The following is a 17,313-nucleotide window of genomic DNA, read 5'->3' on the forward strand; positions in this document are numbered from 1 at the left end:
GCCCTCGAGCTGCGATTGGCTGGCGGCGAGAGGCTGCCTGCAGGGGACCAATCGCGAGGCGCAGGGCCACGGGCGCGCCCGCTCCCGACGGGGCACGGCTGATCACCTCTGTGGGGGCCGGGGAGGGGCAGCGCGCATGCGCAGCATGGCCGGCACCGCCCCCTCAGGGCCGCGCCTCACCGCGGCCCGGTCCCGCCGGGAGGCGTGCTTGGTGCAGAGCGAAAGAGGAAACCCGAAATTGCGGGGTTTGTGCCTAAAACCCGTCAGGCACACGACGTGTTGCAGCTGTGCTTCATTGAGCCGTTGAAAGAAATGGCGCTGAGAGCACAGTACTGTCACAGAATCAGAGAATGGTTTAGGTTGGAACGGATCTTAAAGACCCTTCAGTTCCCACGCCCCTACCACGAGCAGGGACGCCTTCCACTAGACCAGGTTGCTCCACGCCCATCCAGGCTGGCGCTGAAGATTTTCCAGGGATGGGCCATCCACAACTCCTCCGGGTAGCCTGTCCCAGCGTCTCATCACCCTCACGGTAAAGAATTTCTTCCGCCATCTGATCTAACCCTACCATCTTTTGGTTTGCAGCCATTCCCTTCTACATCTCCACCTTTCAGGCAGGAACAGTCGTGGATGTGGTTCATGAAATGATGGTGAACCCATTCTAAACAAACTGTGCCAAGCAGGGATAAGAAGATCTGGGCTCTCAGAGAAAGTCCTCCCAGTTCAGGTGTTAACAGCAAGGCTTCCTCACAGGAAACACAGTTGTATTGAGACAGTGAACGCCCCCTAGTTAGATCCCACTGCCACCATAGGTAGATTGAGCGTGGGCTGGCCAGAGTTCCAGGCACTCTTCTGGAGGAACTTTTCCTCCTTCAGGGCTCTGGAGCATCCTGGGGGCAGCGGTTCCCAGCCCTGGCACAGCCAGCACTGGAGCACTGCTGCCTGCTGTGACCTCAGTGAAATTACTCAGCAGACATCAGCAAAAACTGAGCACCGCTTGCTTATGCCTATTAAAAAAAAAAAAAAAAAAAAAAAAAAAAAAAGTGCTCTTGCCAGCATAGTATACCACAAACAAAATAACTTGGACTAGCAGAAACATATTTTGCCAGTGTAAGAGTCTAACTAAGATGCTTTCAAGGCATCAAAATATTGCCAGATTTAATTTTTTTGCAGCCCTGTTCTGAACACCACTGTATGTGACCAAAGAAAGACCAGGCCAAAGGCAGCTAAAATTTATCCTTTACAAGAACTGTTTTCCAAAGCAAAAAACAAACCAGTCTCTCAAAATGGTCCTGTTCAGTAATTTGTTCGTCCCGGGGTGTTGGGTTGCTGGAAGCCTTTTTTCCTGCCTGAAAAATGATGAAAACCCACTATAAAGGCCATGGGACTGTTGGAGGTTTGATTCTTCAGGATCTACCTATGCAGCTCTACAGCTGGGAACCTGACAGTGGTGTGCCCTGGCAAGGGCTGAGAGACACTGAAGTCACAGCACAGGAGTGGTACTGCAGCCACCCCAAGCCACCCTACCATACCCATTGTTCCAACCCCACCCTGAGACACCACTGTGTCAAATGTTGCTTAGCACAGCTTCAGTGAGCTGCCAGCGCTGAAAATGACAGTTTCTCTCCTGTGTTTGGCAGAGCTGTTGTCAAAAATTAGGGTTACAGACTGGGTTAGCTCTCTGAAGAACATTCTTACATAAAACAACAAAGTAAATATGCCACCAGATGGTGGCCAACTCTCTTCTACCTGAAATGTACCACCAGGCATTCCAGTCATTATTTTTCCTGGCTTTGGGCATCAAAATGCTAATACAAATCACATTTTCTTATTTTCTGACAAAGTTCTTTCAAATTACTGCATAAACAGGAGAACTGACTTAGGAGAGACAGCTGAGCTTTGTTTCTTGAAAAACTTGGCAGTCTAAAAATCAGCAGGTGGGGGAGGGTGAGCTCTTTGCTTTTCAGCATTTGCTGTTACTCATGATAGTGGTAAATAAAAATCAGACAGATGCATAATTTATACTGATGGTGCCCATTTGAAAAATGTCCCTTAAAGCTTTGTAATGAGTCTACAACCTGATAAGAAAGATGGGAAATCAACTTCATTTACTTACAGAGAACAAGCTACTTCATGAAAATAACTTTGTGCTTGTCCTCCTTCACTTGGTATAGCCATTGTCTAGAATCACCATTTGCTCTTCAATACCAAAATACTCTATATCAAAACCATAACTTGGTTGCTAATAAACTTTTCTGAATACCAAGCCTATCCATCTGCAGGGGGACACATATTACAAAAATCCCAGGTGCAGTTTAATATTTGGCAATCCTGCACATATTTTCATTCATAAATAAGCAACCAAGTCTCCAAAGCCTGTCCTTCAAGTTGTAGCATCTTATCATCCCCCAAGAAACCACAAGTGTGTTCTAAAGGAAAATTGGGATATATTTGAGGGGATGGAAAAGCATAAAGCACCTCCAATTTCTGTTAGTCTTTTCACAGATTCTTTCCTTATCTGAGACTACTCTCAGAAAAACCCTAAACACACAATAAGGGCATCTGTTAAGCTTTCATCCTCAATTTCAAAAATGGACTGGCAATTAAAATCATTTGTGAGACTCATGAGTGAGCTAGTTGCTTTTTTAGACTGAAAGATTGTCTTTTGACAACATTGCAAAGTCCATATTTATTTTGCCCCTTGGCTGATGAAATTACCTCCTTTAGAATCTACAAATATAAATAGAATTGACGTTTTAATGATCAGTTTTCACAAGCTATTATAATCCAGCATCTCAAGCATCAATATTGTTCCAATTCTGGATGCACAGGGCAGTTTTACAGCTGCCATGTCTCTGTCATGTGCAAGTGCCCAGGGAGGTTGTCTGAATACATGAAGTGTCTGAGAGAAATTACTGAGGTGTTATCTCTCTGAAATGCCATAAGGTGGCAGTGAATTGGAAAACTGGTAACTTCTGGGTAGACAAAGCTCTAAGGAGTTCAGGAGAAGAGTAGGGGAGGGCTTTATTTGCTTGTTTAGGGGTTTTCATTTGTCTGTTTGCATTTCATGTATCAACAATAAACTTCAATCATTCTAATCAGACTCTGAATAGGCCTGCTCCAACAGGAACCAATAGACGTCTTCCTGCACAGGAACTCTTGCTTTTTTTCTTTCTCCATTGCTTCCTTTTCAGATGATCAGCAGGAAGATTTTTCTGCTTGCTTACCTTGCAGCTCTTGCTGGGTCATTCCACTGCAAGCATGGTGAGAGGCCTATGTCTTGCTAGTCTCATAAGGATGCAAAAATTCAAGGCTGTTTTGAGCCTTGCTATGCTAGACAATCTAAATTATATTAATGGATACACCAGTCTTGTCTCTAAGCCTTAATATTGCCAAGGCAATTACCCAGAGAACAATTTAGTGAGACATTGTAATGGCCTGTCTCCTGTTTGATTGGCATGGGCAAACTCAATAGTTATGGTTGAACTTTAACTTAGTTTGTTTGGGTTTTTTTCCCAGTGGAAAATCAAGATATTGTAACAGTAACAAATTTACCAATTGCCCGGGCGTTAATGATTAAACAATAAATCCTGAAAAGTGGTTTGGATTTTTGTCCCAGAACACAACCCAAGGAATCTATGTTTAGAACATACCGGTTGCATTCATGTTTATGAGCAGGACACAAGTTTTTAATGCTGAGAACCCACTATTTGCAATCACTTCCTGTCACAAAATGTCATCACTAACAATTGCCTCAGAAGTATTGCCTCAGCTGATGTTTTGCTGATCTGGATGTTCATGGTGCTCCCAGTCCTTGCAAGACTCCAGGTAAATTTGCCGGAACCAATAAAGCCAAGTGTTCAGACACACAGTTCAGTGTAACAGAAGCTACAGACAACTTCCCTGCTCCAAATTTGTAGTGGAGGTGAATGAGCAGAGACACCAAATACAGGTTCATGGCAATATTGCAACACGTGGAAAACATCAGTGACTCAGTATGCAGGCAGGTGCATCCTTCTGTGGAATTAAGTTCTCCCTGCTTATGTTCTGCATAGGTTTAAAGTTGGTTTTATCCACTGGCTCTTGACAAATGCATCAGGTTTCCCATCATGCCATGAGAACATGTTGTTCAATTGGACAGTTGCCTTTGCCCCAGAATTTGTCTGACCACACCGTCTTCATAGATAACCCTGGAAAACAAGGGTGTCCAGAGCCAGAGAAGCTTATCAGTCTTGTGAGCTTTTGACAAGTCTTCCAGATTCTTGCTTTCTGGAAAGCAACATCTATGCCCATTTCCTCAGCAATCAGAAAGGGTTCAAATCTTGAAAAAAGTTTGGTCTCTTCTGTGTCTTTCATCTCACATTAGGTTCAGTCAAGCAGCCCAAGACTGACATCCCTTTGCTCTTTCAGTTCCACAGTTTTGGTGGAAGGACCTATGAATGTCCCATGCTCACAATTTCCCTTCTTCCCCAATCAACTTCCAAACTGGCTGTTGAGGAGACTTTCAAAGTAAAGAGAGTTAAATCCAGCCTAATTCCTGAGGCCTTCGGTTCTTTTGAGAAAATCTTGGAGGGATAGACAGCCTTAACTACAGCCCCAGGATTACAATTCTTTAGCTGGATCGTGGTAGAAGTATGGAAGAGGCATGTGCAGAGAAGAAGAGCCAGGCTGGCTTTCCAAGTCATCACAGGGACCTAGAAGTTGTACAGGGAACCAGGCACAACAGCCAACAAAGGAGATTTTTCTCCACTTCCTCCTTCAGACAGCTGGGGGATGTTGCACCAGGGTGATGAGGTTTATTGTGCCTTCTCACAAACGCAGGAAGAGGATTCGCTAGTTCCTATTGAAATAGTTATTGGAAAGAAAGCATTGCACATGGTGCAAGGTGCCAACAGGAGAAAAGGCTGTTGAGAACAGATGTTTGCATCACCAAAGAAGCAAGGAAAGCAGCAATAGGCCTGGTCAAGCCTGCCTGGGATGCTTCCTTGCTGGAAGGGCTCTCTGCAGAATAAAATTACTGTCCTTAACGGCAGTGAAATGCTCATCCAGCTCTTGCTGTTGCAGCTGTTTTTACCCTGGCTGAAAATAACTGCATGGGTACAGGTCTCCGCAGGACAGCCAGCTCTGGGAGGGAGGAAGAGGATAATTGAGTTTGGTGGGTTAGAGCCATTCTTGATATCCACAAGGCAAACCATGCTATAGTACATCTGCAGAGGGAAATGATTGCTCTGCAGTAGACAACACATAGCAAAATGGTTGAATAGATCCATCAAATCTTGGTCATCAGCTACAGCAGTGAGCTTGCACTGTTGTATGTCTTGCCTATGAACTGGGATCTCTGTTTGCAGCCCTGAATTAAAAGTGGTGATTCTCTTCAGAACCTGGGAGAAAATGCACAGCTAATGATGAAGTGGCCAGAAATGTAACAGTATTTTCATTTAGTTCATTGAGTTTTTGCCAAGCGCTCTAATTGATTTAATGATCCCTGTCCCCGGCTGCTCACTAATCACCATCACACACTACTCCCGTCATCTTTGGCTGGCAAATGGTTACTAATTGTTGCTGCATCTTGCATTGTACATCTGGTGTTGACAGCTGTCCTTGCCCTGAGATGGAGAGACAGCTGTTTTTAAATGGAGAGCTCTCTCTCAAATCTCTAAAACATCTGGGAAAATATGGCACTGAAACTGAGCTATCAAATATAAAAAGTTAGCAAATATGTGGATAGGCTAGAGGGTCTGCAAACACGAAACTTAAAAGTAGGCACAGTAATCAGAACAGAGAAGACTCTCTGCTGTGTCTTTAAAACACGAGTCCTGGGTGTTTCCCATAAAACATGACTCTTTCCGCTAATTCCCTGTAGACTGCTTGACATCATAAAATCTTTTACACTCTGCACACCTCCTAATTTGATCAGGCTAACAACCCATGTTGCTTTTATTTCAGCCTATTAGACATGATTCAAAAGCCTTTCTAAAAGGCAGGATTCAGGATTCAGGCAGCAAGATCTAACTGGCTGGAAACAAGAAACCAGTAGCATGAAAGCACAAAAAAAGCCCTAGAAATCAATGGAAACAATCGTGTTCCTTAAAAAAAAAAAAAAAAAAAAAAAAAAAAGCCCAACCAATCTTTTCCAGAATCTCCTTTCCTCCTGAACATTTTGTGACCTTGATTGTTACGAGGAACCTATTTTTTTCCTCTCCCTGTTTATTTTGTGTATTTAGCAGCACTAAGCGTACAGTCCATTGTTTTGCTAATGGTCAGCAAAGCTTATCTCCTGATCGAGCCCAACCGCTATTGCTCACATGCTGTTCTGCAAGACTTGGATGAGCACTCCTCTCAAACCCTGCAGAGGCTGCAAGCCAGCAGCATGAGCACGGCTGAACTCAACAGGCAACAATGAGCAGGCATGTAAGGACACAGAGAGGAAATGGGTGAGCTTAAACAGGTTAGCGTGATTGGAGCAGGAGACACTACAAATGACCCCTAAGAAAGAGTCTGCAAGCAGAAAAGGCCTGGCAGAATTAACAAGGCCTTTTTATACAGAAGTCATTTCAGGACATCTGACTTAAGGGGAGTGCCACATTTATGTATTTTTAATTGGACTGGATTTAAGCCATATCAAGCTGATGATGCCATTCTGAGTTCAAAAGGATATTCTCTTTGCCTCACAGCACGGGAACAAGGGCACAATGCAATTAACAGGAAAGGCGGTACTTTCAAAAGCAGTAGAAGGGAGTATTTTAAATTAAGCAGTTATTGTATATTTCAGGCACTTAACATAAGTTTGTTCTAGTCACTGGAAGGTGAGACACTTCTCCAGGAGATAATTCTAATTCCCAAGTGTGATTGTTTTTAAACTGCTCTAGAGGAGCTTGTCTCTTCTCTACACCCATGGAAGGATTCTAGAAAGACCTGCCTGGTAAGTGGCCTCTGGAGTAAGAAGCCTCCCAACAATGTGGCAGGAAGACAGTTACATTTCTAACTGGACTCTGAAAGTCACTGATGCGGGATACCAGTGATGGACAAGAACCTGGATCACACTGATCCTTTTTGGGGGGAAAGAATGCTGTTTGGAAACATGCTATTTGAATTCAAATCACTCTCTAAGTATGGATGTATGGGAACATTTATAAATGCTCTGAAGCATCTTGCTCTGGCCACGATAAGTATCGAGATCTTGAACTAGAAACCAAGGCTTGAGGTGTTTGATCATCTCCTTAAAGCTCAAAAGTGGTTCATCCTGACAAGAAGAAACTCAAGCAACGGTGACAGGCATGTGTGGATGAGCAAAGAGATCATTACTAACTCTGACACAAAAAGGAAATGCACAGAAGGTGGAAGCAGGGGTAGGTAGCCCAGGAGGAATCCTTACTGGTGACGGTGTCCTTCAGCAATCCCAGGCCCCTGAGCAAGGGGGCCAAAAGTGCTGAGGAAACTAGATAATGTAATTGAAAGACCACTCTTTGAAAGATCACACTGATCAGGAGAGGTTCCTGAGGCCTGGAAGAAAGCCAAAAGCCACTCCTATCTTCAACAAGGACAAGAGGGAGCATCTGGGAAATTAGAGTCTAGTCAGCCTCGCCTCAATCCCTGAAAACACAATGGAGCAAGAAATCATGGGAACCATTTCCATACACACAAATAACAAGAAGGTGATCAAATGAGGTCAGCATGGGTTTACAAAGGGGAAATCAGACATAACCAACCTGACAGCTTTCCACAGCACAATGAGCAGTCTTGGTGAATGAGAGGAGAGCAATGATGTTGTCTTGCTCATTGCGCAGTAAGTAAGGATTTTGACAACTGTCCTCCCATACCATCCCAGAGACAAAGCATGAGTTACCTCAGTTGGCAGTGAGGTGTATCAAAAAATGACTGAATAGATGGACCCAGAGTGTTGTGGTCAGTGGCACAAAGTCCAGCTAGAGGCCGGTCACTAGAGGTATATTCTGTTACCAAGTCTTATACTTTTTGGCACCATCATTAATGAGCTGGATGATGTGACAGAGTAATCTTTGGCAAATTACATATTACACAAAGCTGAGAGGAGCTGACACGCCAGATGAGGTTGTTGCCATCCAGAGCAACCTGAACAGGCTGGGGAATTGATCAGAGAGGAATTACATGAAGATCAACAAAGGGAAATGCAAAGTCCTGCACCTGGGGAAGATAACCCCATGCACCTGTGTAGGCTGGGGACTCTGCAGAGAAGGACGTGAGGGGTTCTGGAGGACATCAAGCTGGCCCATGATCCAGCAGTGTTCCCTCACAGCAATGACAAACAGCAACATCCTAAGCTGCATTAGGAAGAGCATTGTCCGTAGGTCAAGACAAGTCTTGATCTTTCCCTCTACTCAACACTGGTGAGGCCACACCTGGAGTCCTGTGCCCAGTTCTGTCCTCCTCAGTACAAGAAAGACAGGGACTATACTGGAATACTCCAACAAAGGGCACAAAGATGGTTAGGGACTGAAGCAAGTCTCATATGAGGGAAGACAGAGAGCTGGAATGTTACCCTATTCATCCCACAGAACAAAAGGCTCAGGGGGAATCTCATTAATGTGTATAAGTATCTAGTGGGAAGGAATGAAAAAGGGAAATAGGTGCCTGACAGGACAAGAAGCAGTAGGCATTATTTAAAACATGAAACTCCACCTGAATACCAGAAAACATCCTTTTACTCTAAGGGTCATCAAAGACCTGGAGAGGTCATGGAGTCCTCATTTTACTAGTGTATCCAGTTCTTATATGGGGGTGTTGAGGCAAACTGAAGAAGGTTGCCCAGAGAAGTAGTGGAGGAAGTGTTCAAGGCACAACAGGGGAATTGAACGAGGTGATCTTTAGGTTTCTTCCAACTCAAACCATTCTATGATTCCAGCTATTGAGAGATGTGCAAAACCTGACTGGACCCCGGTCCTGGATAACCAGGTGTTGCTGACCCCCTTAAATAAGAGAGGGTTGACTAGATGGTCTCCGAGGTCACTTCCATCCTCCACATCCTATGATGATTCTGTGAGCCACTATAGTAGTTCCTGGTGTCCTGTATGCTCTTGTTTCTTGTGCATTGTTCTTGCATTTTTCCCTGAGGTAATTAATTATTGGTGTATTAAGTTGCACTGAATGCATGTACCATCTGAGGATGATGAGGTTGTGTAGAAACCTGAAATTAACAAAATAGTCAGAAGAATTGTCCATTTAAAGAAATGGAGGATCTGAGAATCACATTCAGGGGGATGGAAGCTGACAAAGTGCACAAGGCAGAGACAGATGAGAAGTGGGAGAAGAGTGACATATGACAGTCAGCACTGAGTATGGCACACAAGAATTTCGGTTTTATTTCCCAGTCTAAGAGAACCAATGCCACAAGGTCTGGCAGTCCGGGTGGTGGTGGTAAAATTAAAGCACTAAGACTGTATCGAAACAGGGCACCAAGCATGGACAAATAAATCATAGTCAGAATTTTCAAACTGTGCACACAGAAAATGGAGAAAACACATTAATGACTGCCCAGGAGAAGCTGGATTCCATGACCACCCAGGACTCTGAAGCACAGACAGTTCTCCAGGGCAGCAGTCCACAAGCTGAACCATGAGCCTGTCCTGTCTCCAGCTGTGGTTCCCAGTCTCCTTCCCAGCATGGTCCCAGTAGATTTTATGCGCTAAGGCAGAATGCCATCAAGAAAAAAAATATGTGATCCTGTAATTAATGTCTGTCTCACAAGAAAAGATTAGAGAAACATTTGTCAAGAATGGTCTAGGAATAATTGTTCCTGCCTTGGGATAAAGAGATGGACTGCAGTCCCCAGATGGCTCCTTGAGGACCCTTCCAGGCCTCTTTTCCACGAAGTCGTACATGCCAAAGTTAAACCAAATTAGGTTTGTGCACGTTGTTTAATTCCAGTTTTCTGTGACTTCTGAATGCTTGATTTCAGAGCCATTTTGGCACAGACTACAGTGTCCTGCTTTTTAGGGATCCTGGTCAGTTTGTTTTAAAGCCAACCCAGCTTAGCAATGATGCCATGATATGCACATCCACCCCTTGTAAGAGCCCCCTGACAAAGACCTCTTCCAGGAACTGCAGAGAAAACCAAGGTGACTGTGACCTCTCCAGCTTAACAAAGGTTAGGATGGCAGTGGTAGGGGAAGCACCAGAAACTTGCTTTTCAGATCCACATGGCAGGAGCAGATGAGATGAAAATCTAAGGATGCCTTGGTTCCATCCCAGACTCTGGGGAGTAATATGTACCACCAAGAGCTTTTTGCTTCTTGCCATCCATGTTCTCTCCAGTCCTCTTCTTTTTTTCAGATCCTTGAAAGCAAACAGTTCCTTTGCTACCTCCTCCGCTCCTTGTCCCAACCACTGTGAAGTTAGGGTCTTTCCTCTCCCCACTCCTGCCTCCACTAATTGCATCCACCTCAAGTCATGCCCACACCCTACCTCTGTCCCCCTCCCTGTCACCTGGCTTGTCCTGCCATCACTTTTTTTTCCCACTTCTGCTCTTTTCCCTACTCTCTCACTTACTTTTTGCCCAACAGCTGCTCCCAAACCCTGAATCCTCCATTGCTTAATCCTTCTCTCTGTCCTCACTGCTGTTGATTGTTGATTCAGAAAATCAGCCTTTCCCCATTCCTGCCTCTGCCCAGTCACACCATCTTTCCCTCTTACACCACCTCCTCCCCCAGCTATTCCAGCCCCAGTCACAGCAGATTCTTCAAAAGATTTACCTCTTTCCTCCCACATCTGCCTTTCACAGCCACTTCTCCTGCCATGCCGCTTCACCGCCAGTGAAGCGTGGTGGACAGTGTGGTGGTCATCGCTTAATAGGAAACCTCACTTCGCTCTCAGCTCAGTGCAGCCTCCCACTGCAATGCCTGGCAGGTGGGGTGGGCTTGGCCACCACCTGTGCACAGCCCAGGTGACAGGTGCTCCAGAATATACTCAGCCAAGACTTCCTAGGGATGATTTGGGGATGGCTTTTTGTCTGGTAAGTGCTAATAAGCCTCCACAGACCTATGTGGTTATGATTTTTTAAAGTCGTAAATTGTGGTCCAGTTTGGATAGCTTTTGTAAATACCCATAAAAGCTAGTTTCCACTTTGTATGGTGTCAGGAAGTGTCTCAGACAAAAAACGAAGACATGCTTGAAATGGGACAATGCTTTTTTTTAAGCCTTTTTCTTGGAAATGTCCTGAATCACTTTCATTTTAACTTTCATCACTCTGAAAACTATAGTGAGAGCATCTAAGATATTTTCTAGGAAAATGCTGTACAGCCTTAATAATGCAGGGATATTTTGCACCCCTATGCATGTTAATTGTTAGATAATGCAATCATTAGAGTAGTTAATTTTTTTCACCTTGTTTTTCTCATTTCCATTCTCACCAATTATCAAATCGTCTAATGGCTTCATGCTCTGGGCCTCTAATATTTTACTCTTCATTGGAGACCTTTTTGCTGCAGGACAAACTCCTCATTATCTGGAACATCCCCTGAATTAATTTATTCCATTGGTGACTGCTGAGTCATAAAAATAGTGGTATTATACTGAGGACTTAAGTCATAAGCAGTGTTAAAGGAGCAATCTGCTTGAGCAGCTGAATTAGTTTTCAGCAGCTGAATCCTTTTCAGCACAGTGTCATGAACTTCCCTTACAATGATCACTTTTTTTTAACAAAGATGATATTCAGGTTTATTAAAGGTATTTCTGTTATCCTGGGCTTGGGCATGCTTGCTGAGTTGCTGAAAAAAAAAGCCAAAAGGTTTATGTCAAAAGTGGAAGTCACTGTGCTCTTTCCACAGACACACACATCAGCAGAACGCTCTTGCTGCTTGAATGGCGGGAGCAAATCAATTTCTAACGTCTGTTTTGGTCAGCCCAGCCTTTCTTTTATACTCTACAGGTAGGTTGCAAACTTGCAAATCCAAGGAGACAGTGGAAATTTCCCTGTGAGGGAAATGTGTCTCTCAACGCTTCCAGGCATGTTGCGGCAGAACAAAGCTGTGACCCATTCTTTCATCTGCCACCCTAAGGGTAGGAAGATCTTTAGAAGTCAATGTCTCATTTATGACTGTGCATTAGAATGGCCTAATCTGGTCATGGAGAGAAATTATTTTACAATAATCCTGTAAAAGGAGAGACAGAATCTCTGTAGCTCAGCTGCTGGCTGCACAGGGCTTGGCACCGATCTTGAAATCGTGAATTGTTGGAAACAATATTGTTCCTAGATTTCCAGCTGTACTGGAAGGTAGGTGGCCAGTGCAAAACCTACCCTACCTGCTGCTGCTGCTGCTGCTGCAAGATTGATGCTGTCTGGATCAGGGGGAGGATAGCCCAGTTCTGTAAAATAAACAGGCCCCTGCTGTATCCAGCATAGAGGTGTCATCTCTCCTTGTAGGAGTGTGGCCCCCCTGCAGCCCAGGGTCTGATTGCATTGCAGGGCACTCATTTTTCCCAGTGGAAAGCTGCAAGACGATTTTTTTATTTAAGTGCTTTACCAGACATACCTCACATGCTTGTGGGGTTGTTTCTAATGCTGTCACTATCTAGAAAAATCTTTGCCTCATGGTCGAAATTGCATACTTGCTGATGGGGAGCAGGGTTCTTTTCTGTTTCTAATTGATGATTGTCAAATTCCAATTTTTCCAGACGGTGGGATGATCCTGAGAAAGTGGGATTTTTTCCTCTGTGTAAAGACACAAATATATGCATGAGCATGCACAGAAGTATTATTCAATTCACTAAAACCAGCTGTTGTGAACACCACCACATATCAACTTCTTAAAAGCAAAAACATTGGTCTCCCTGTTAATACTCCAGACTGTTGTCTGAACCCCTTCTCCATCTTCTCTGGCCTCTCACTCACTTTTCAAGGGGGCATTTGGGATTTTCACTGCCATCCAAAACCTGCTGTTTAAGGAAGTTAAAAAAGACCCACCTGGGAGCATCAGTTCTTGTTTTCCTGTTCTTTCATTGGTCCTACTGGTCACTCAGGCCTTGCTGGTGAAACACTCAAATCCAGTTTGCAAACATATAGTGAAGAAACCTTGATGCAGCTCAGGGAGGTGGCACTTGAATGCCAGGTGCCAGTGAGAGACAGAAGAGACCATGTTTTTTCTCTCTGAGATGAGCGTAACAGTCAGTAGACTGTTGACTCCCAAGTTTTCTCCTTGAGAAAATTAGATCCATGTCATCCTTGGATGCACTGTTGTTGTTGGGTTTGTCTGCTTTAAAGGGTTAATGCAGATGCCCTCAGGTAGCTGTGGCTGAAGGCAGTGGGGGCTGGGAGCTTTTTTCCACCAGAAGGCAGTGAGTATTTAGCCCAGAGGTACTGAGGCACAGCAGGTACCCAGTAATGCTGGGCTTCCAGGGATGGGAGAGCCTGGCTCCCCCACTGACTGCAGCACGCTCCTATCAGTTATTTGCAGAACTAGGAAAATGACCTCACCACTGGAGGGTTGTGAAGAATGGACTGCAGAAGCAGGAGACGTCTAAATGTGGTTTTGTTACTGGCATGAAAAGGCTGTAATAGCAAGGAAATTAACTGAGACTTGCCAAAGTGTAGTTCACCATCAATGTAAGATTCACCTCTCAGAGGAAAGGAAGTCTTTATCCACCACCTCTGTTTGGGGGACTATTAAAAATATCCAAGGAAAACCCAGCTGCTTTCAAACAAGGGATTGCATTTGCTGTAATCATGTACAGGGTACCCCACTGTTCATGCATCTGCCCAGCACTGCTGTAAATTCAAGGTGCGATTGCATCAGCTAATATTATTCCTGCCGTTCTCTTTGGTTTGAAATATCACCCGACTCATTTGGGTTAGATACGAGATGCAATTGCCTGGAAACCAGTCACAGCTCCAGAAGGGTGCCTTGCTCATTATATTCACCTTTTCCAATAAAATATCCATGCTATTCCTATGTTGGATCCTGTAATCAGGACACTGCAGAGGGTGTGCTTTCATTTTCCCCTTCTGTGAACCCCTTGAGAGGTACCATGGGGCTTTCTAAGGAACTCAGGTCTTTATGGACTGTCTAAGCAATAGAAACTACAAGAAGACAAAAGCTCTTCATGGTTTCCCCACTCACCAGGGCAACAGTTGCATCTCTCAGCAATTGCAGGAGGTGTGTTGAAATGAAAACATGAAGGCATGGATAGCCCTTCCGTGAGATTGTTAACACACTGGTGGTAAACCTAGGACCCAATGGCACTGGGAACCTCAGGACCATTGGCAGACTTGCAGAGAAAATGTCAGCTTCCTGATAACCCACAGGAATTTTGCTGCTTCTGGCCTGTCTTTCTGATGTCCTAACTCCCAATGAAGTATTTCTTCTCTCTTTTCAAAGGTGAGCATAACCCTGTCCCAGCATCCTGGGCCTCTGTGCTGCTGGAGGCAGGGAACAGTGTATACTGCCATCCTCACATGGCTGCCAAGGGAAGGAAGGGTGTGACCTGGTAGCAATAAAACCAGGGCTCTCCCTCAAAGCCTCCCTGCAGAATGAAAAGAGGATAGGTATGAGCTGCTAAGAGGAACTAAAAATAGACAGTCTCTCTCTGAGTAGACCAGGGATCCTGGGAAGAAGAGGCCACATTCTTTATTGGCATGTGAGAGAGTAGGTTGGAAAACGGGAAGGAAGAACAGCCTACTAAAGACAGCACTGGCATGAGGACAAGTAGACAAAAATAGGCTATGAAAAAATGTGGGCTGCAAATCAGAAACAAGTTTCCTTCTGTCAAAGTGAAGTTCTTGAATAACCTGCCAAGAAAATTCCCAATGACTTAAGATGGACTGTGATAGATTAACAAGAGGGGCTTTATGACTCACTGTTTGTCATTGCTGGGAAATATGATGACGAGGAGATCCCTTCTAGCCCCACATTCCTGCTGGTATGATAACAGAGGAATCTGCGTAGGGTGCAATAAATGCTGAATCACTGAGTGCTTTATCTAGCTGCCTGGCAGGACAAAGTCCCTCGTACCCATCCTGTCTGCAAGAACCTCCAGGACAAAAAAAAAAAAAAAACAGCTTTACGTAAATGATTGTGCTCTGGCAGCACAAAGCATGCAGCTACGGATGCCTGAGTTAGAAGAAAGCCAGCTCAGCTACAGGCACCTCTACACAGGGGAAAGGTGGTGGCATGGATGTGAAAGTAAGGAACCCCACTGTAAACTGAGAGGTACACATTCCAAAGTGAATTTGCTCCAGCAGCTTCAATACACAATCCTAATGAGAGAAAGAAACTCTTGGAACTATGTGGCAGTGTCCAATGCACTTGCTCAGCCAGGTGTGTGCAGGGATCGATTAGGTCCATAGGGCATGATGTGTCATATAGCAGTAAGTTCCTGCAGTAAACATCAACCACTAAGTCGTCCATAGTTCTCCTGCCATGCCCACAATTCTTTTGATGGTATTTTTTCCCTGTCTCCACGGAGTTCCCCAAGCACTTTCTGCCTGAGCACAAGGCCAGCAATCAGGATGCTGATGGGTTTGATGCCTCACAACCGGACATCCACAGCTTTGCTGCTCTGGCTGCAAGCACAGACCTTGGGGTAACAGCAGCAGTTAGCAATTCAGCAGTGCAGAGCTCGAAGCAGAGGCCAAGAAGACAGCCCTGAGAAACTGGACAAGGTAAGAGATGGGCCTGCTTTCTTGGCTCAGGAGAGCAACATTGCTCAGGAGCAGAGCACTTCTCCACAGCCCTCATGACAGCCAGACTCAAGGAAGGCTTTCTGGAGCTTCTTCCAGATCTGTGGAGGTCATGTACAGATGTGGGTGCTCCCTCACCTCCTCAAAACCTGCAGCACAGGCTACTTGAAGTCATAGGGCCCCTGACTTCTGCTCCCCACCGTGCCACAGGAATGTCTCCACACAGATGTGGCACCACTGTACGGCCACTGTGTCCAGGGATTGCACGGTCCTGTTACTCTCGGCAAAGGACACCAGAAGGTTCTCTCTCTTGTGGTACTTTCAAATACTCATTATTCCTCATAACTACACCCGGTATCAAAGATCAGAGCAAGAGGTTCCCAGAGATCCCAGCTGCTAATGCCAACATGAGGCAGTGGGATTCTACTTCTACACCAATGATCAGCACTCCCATGCCAGAGAGCCCGTCATAATCCCACTCTGCCATAGCAAATGAAGTTATTTTCCTCTTTTCCCCTTTTTTTTTTTTTTTTTTTATCCAGGCAGCTGAATCACAATCAAGATCAGTTTTTTTATTTCCTAAGCAGTGGCAAGGAAATAAAAAAATGATGGGGTAGCGGAGGCAGACTGAGCCATGGCAGATGGTTGTGGCACAGGAGCCTCAAAGCTTCCTTGCCCTCCTGCCTCTTGCCAAGGGTCACCAGGCAGGCATGGAGAGTGATCTCATCCTGGCTGTGATGTGACCCTTCCCCTAAACAGCCATCAGCAAGAAGAGGGCCCAAAACTGAACACAAGATTCAAGGTGTGACCTCACCAGTGCTGAATACAGGGGGATGACCACTGCCCTAGTCCTGCTGGGCACACTATTTATGACACAAGCCACAATGCCCTTGGCCTGCTTAGTAGGTGCATCCACAGGCTGTGCAGTTTTCAGGTGGCTGCTGGTCACCGCACAGAAAAGCAACGACCTCAAATTCCAGCAGCGAGTTTCCAAACAAACTCTAGGTTCAAAGTCCTCTGGAGGGTTTTTCTGCATTCACTAGTGGATTTAAAGTTAATTTTTATATCAGCCTATTCCAGGTGGGTTCATGGTTGATCATTTCCTTTGACTTTGCTGCAGTATTTCCCAGCTCCAGAGCAAACACGTTTGAGGTGGGGAGAGGTTTTGACCCGTATTTAATAGGTGCAGGGGGAGCGTGCTTGTCTCCCCCCGCGTCCCAGCGTGGCGATGCCGTGGGATGTACTCGGTGTTTGCCGGCACACCCGGCGTGGCAGCAGCAGCACCTGCTGCGAGCGCTGCAGAACTGCAGGCGGCTGCCAGGCGATGGGGACAGAGCCCGAGTCCCACTGCAGGGAGCCGCCGGGATCCCGGGTTTGCCCTGCACAGGCAGGGGACCCTCCCAGTCAGTGCGTTTCTCCCAGGCCAGAGCCATAAGTGCTCCGACAGCTGTAAAAGAAAACACGAAAGAGAACGGTTTCTATTAGCAAAAAGTGACGATTAAAAAAAAAAGTTACACTCTGTCTGGAATATCATTCCTCATAAGATTACTGACTTTGGTGCTTTGCCCTAGATGCAAGCTTGGGAAACTGCAGAGGCAACAGGGGAAACAAATGATGACACCAGTGACGGGAGAGAGAAGTGAGGGATTTTCACGATCCTAAAG

Source organism: Sylvia atricapilla, chromosome 2 (genome assembly GCF_009819655.1).
Source record: "Sylvia atricapilla isolate bSylAtr1 chromosome 2, bSylAtr1.pri, whole genome shotgun sequence".
Classification (NCBI taxonomy): domain Eukaryota; kingdom Metazoa; phylum Chordata; class Aves; order Passeriformes; family Sylviidae; genus Sylvia; species Sylvia atricapilla.